Raw genomic sequence first — 4,021 nt, forward strand, 5'->3', positions numbered from 1 at the left:
TAGATCATGCAATAATGTACGCAATTAAAATTTTTAACAAATTGACACACTGAATCAAGACCTTAAAGCGTAGCAGTACTCAGTGCTCTTTTTTTTTTTTTTTTTTTTTTTTTTTGTACTCATGAATATGTGAGTTCAGTTTTGTTACCATATTTTTTCTTGCAAAACAGTAAAAAGGGTACATTTTTACAATTGAGGTATTGTACAATGTACATTAGATCTTCTAACTTCTAACAAATTCGCAATTAAAAATTTTTTAAAAGAGAGACAAACCAGAACACAAGTAAAAAGATGAGCCTATGTTTATTTATTTATTTTTGTGGTGGATATTTTTATGGGCCTAAATTATTTGGTTTTTTACATTTTCTTGTTTTAATTTTTGTAATAGAGGATTGTCAAAACATTATGGTGGAAAATCCAAGTCTTTCCACGACTTGTCCAACGTCAAGAGTGTTAGAGATCTGCGAAAAAATGAGCATATAATCAATAAAAAAAGGCATCTGGAGAGGAAATTGCACAATATGAATAAGAAAAGGAGATTGACCACGACCACTTCGAATATGCATGAAGGAGAAGAAATGGAAGATCTTATGGACCCTCCAAAATATCAAGCCAGTTATGTGAAAAGAAGTTTTTCCCTTGAGGATCTTTAGTAATTGGAAATGAGTTTTTCCATGATGATGTTTAGTAGTACTGCTTAAAATGTGTTAAATTTATTATCATCCATTATTTTGATAGCAATAAATTATTATTTTCCTTACTGCTTAATATCTATATTTAGTGAGTGTGCCAAATACAAAGAATCCGGAATTTTATAGTTTGCTGGGTTGATAATAGATACTAGTAGTATTAATAAGGGCACACCTGATTTATGTACAATTTAGGAGTTATTCTTGTGCTGGAAATCCTAATGTATGTGATGGGTAATGGACAAAAAATAATAACAATCAGACAAATGAGAAATTCATAACTGCAATTCTACTTAATTTTTACCGAAACGCAATTGTAATAATATTTTGCTCAGAAAAGTTCTTTTTTGTTTTGAAAAAAAAAACAGTGATTTTTTCCTTTAAGGTAGGCTCCGTTTGGATTGTCAATTTTTGCAAAAATTGTTTTTGTCTTTCAAAAACAACCAGTATTGTAAGTCTAAAACAATACAATCTACAGTTAAGATTTAACAAAACTACATCGTTTTGACTTAATGGCCAAAAGACTTTCTCGGACTGCCTTCATCGTTGAGATCCATTCAACCGTAAACTACTTTCCCAAACACGCAAACATTCTAGCCGCTGCAGTGAGGACAATAAACCAGAGTGGATTCAAGATCTGCAAAATGCTCCGGATCTGCAACCAGTGACGTAAATCTGAGCCCATTAACGCTGCGATTCTCACCCTTTTCCTACGACTGAGACACTAAATCACGGCGGGTCTTCAGCTCCAAAAAGCAACCGACAGTAGAGCATCTTCGTTGTGCAGGTCGAATAAGGTAAGCCAGTTCTAGATTTCCCTGCTTATTTTACCTTTTTCAGGGCTGATTATATGAGGTAAACCAGTGGGGGAAGGTTGCGTTTTGACCTTGGGGAAGCTTTAGAACGAACATTAGTCTGTTGGGTGTCTGAAATCTTTAGGTCAGCAACAAGGATATCAAATCCTTCGCTCCTATGATTATATCATTTTCTGTATGTAATAACTGAAGTAAAATCCATTATATTTAGGCCTCTTCCTGGAAATCTTGGATGCTAATTTAAGATGGTACGCAGTAAATTACACTGTGCTTTTTTTACTAGTTCTCATAGTCAGTCGAATTGATGCATTTGTCCGAGGAAATGTGAAAAAACGGGGGAAGGGGAAGGGGAGCTTGATAGCTCTGTATCATGCTTTCTGCGTCGGAGCGATTTCAGAACAGATGGGAGCTCTTTTTAATGTTTTCTTGTCCTGTACTTTGTCCTGGTCTTGGTATTGGTATGAGATTTCAATAATGGAAGGAACAGCACCAAGTCCATTGTTGCCTGCTGTGTTTGATTTACTTCCCACCAGTACTCAATCTATACCTTTATTACCAAACACGCAAATCCTGGCAAACTGCTTGATTTGTTTATCCCCTTCCAAAATAGAGAATTGTTCAGATTATATCACTCTTCTTTTTCTCTCTGGATAACTTTCAAGGTGAAATCCAAATGCGGTAGTCCAAACTGTAAATTATATGATGTGATTGCGGTTAACTCTACATTCGACGGCTGTTGCTACATGTTCCAAATATTTATGTAGCTGTTGCTATTACTTCAAACTTGCGCGATCAGATGTCGAGAGTCAAATTTTAGGTCAGTTTGATTTCCCAAAAGCAACTGAATTTATAGAGCAGTCTAACTTCTCCTTGCTGTCCATTCGCTTATACAGGGTGCTTTACCGCTCTATATTGCCGCTGGCTAGGACTTCATGCCCCCTGTTACCCGCCGTGCTGCCAAAGGTATATTTGCCAATTTCCCCTTTGTTCAGTGCATTCTATAGTATGGTTGTCTAGTATTTGACGATCCTTGTTGTTGACACAGCTTTGAAGCCGATTGGGATCCAGAAATCTCTTTCAACCAGGTCATTCACCTCAGAAAACGATATTCGGAAGTGCCTTTCTAACTACTACAAGGTACCATTGTACCTCCTGTAGTTATTTTTGCCTAATTTTGTGTGTGAAACACCATTTTAGTCATAATATGTTTGGGGCTGACTCTTCTAAAGTTGGACCTTCTTCCTTGTCCCATGCCACAGCAAATTCGAACATTTTTCTTCATTGCCTTGACCTTTATTGTCGGATTTCACTATGCATGGTAGCATTTGTTATTTAGTTCAGTTTTTGTCATAACTCTTGACTCTAAAGCGAAACTTCACATTACCAAAACTGGTTTTGTTCCTGATTTGCTAGTGTTATGTTGGATGAGTGTTCAATTTAATCTTTTTTAGTTATAGATTTTTAGATTTTGTTAACAGATTTGGCTTGATCCTCATTACAATACATGATTGTCTAGTATTTAAACCTCTGGTTATTGCTGTATAATTTAAAGTGTATTTAATGGCCGACAGATTTGGGTTATCCACAGATTTGGCTGTAAAGTGTAGTTAAACGTTAATGGCTAACTTATAAAATTTAGCCGCTTATGCAATACAATCTATTTTCCTTTCTAAAAAGCTGCTTACAATCTGTTTTTTCAACTGGATTTGTGTATGGCTTATTAAGATGCGAAAACAAAGGCGCCATCAAGATAAGAAGCGTTGTAATTACTCTAGGCAGCACGAAATCCGATTTGCCAACCACTTTGTTGAGATGCATGGACAGGGTGAAATTAGGGACAATATTAGTACCTACGTCGTTCCCGAAATCCAGCGCCGGTTAAATGGCCAGTACGGCACCTGTAAGGCCTGGTGCAACGTTGGAGACATTCATGGTGTGTTTTACCCCAGTTTCTCGATATGCTTCCAGAAACTTAGGTTGTGTTTGGATTGTATTTTTCATGATTTTTTATGGAAAAATTACTGTAGCGATTTGATGTATGTGAGGGAAAAAGATAATAGGGAAATATAATTACGGAAAACGACGTAATTTTTCAACGAAAAACAGCAATCCAAACAAGGCATCGGAACTAGCTTGAAATATATGCTTAATACGAATACATCATGCATTATTAGAATTGTTTCTTAAAGTGATATCTTTAAAAAAGAAGTACAAGTCGTAAAATCCACAAACTAATATAACAGTATATAAGTGGGATGTTTACACATAGCATAAAATGAAGGGGGCAGAAAAGGAAAATTCTTTGCAGAAAACATAGAAGAAGTAAAGTGAATCCTCTCATGTAAATTGAATCTATGGAGACCTTAGCACAACTATCCATAGCAATTTTTAATAGAGAAGTAAAACCCACACATCGCAATCCAGATCCATATTTTGATGTATTGATGACTTGTATTATTCGTAAATAATAATTTATACTATTTTGTACTATTTAATAATAATAATTTATACTATTGA

The 4,021-nt window shown here is 35.4% G+C and overlaps 1 long non-coding RNA gene across 1 annotated transcript; it reads left to right on the top strand.

Annotated features, from left to right (window-relative positions):
- The first annotated feature begins 1,208 nt into the window (after nucleotides 1-1,208).
- Nucleotides 1,209-3,028, top strand: LOC113705502 (uncharacterized). The gene is made up of 3 exons (XR_011820737.1): nucleotides 1,209-1,486; nucleotides 2,398-2,467; nucleotides 2,550-3,028. It is a non-coding gene; the product is annotated as an uncharacterized lncRNA (long non-coding RNA).
- Nucleotides 3,029-4,021: the final 993 nt, after the last annotated feature.

This window comes from Coffea arabica, chromosome 8c, assembly GCF_036785885.1.
Source record: "Coffea arabica cultivar ET-39 chromosome 8c, Coffea Arabica ET-39 HiFi, whole genome shotgun sequence".
NCBI lineage: Eukaryota > Viridiplantae > Streptophyta > Magnoliopsida > Gentianales > Rubiaceae > Coffea > Coffea arabica.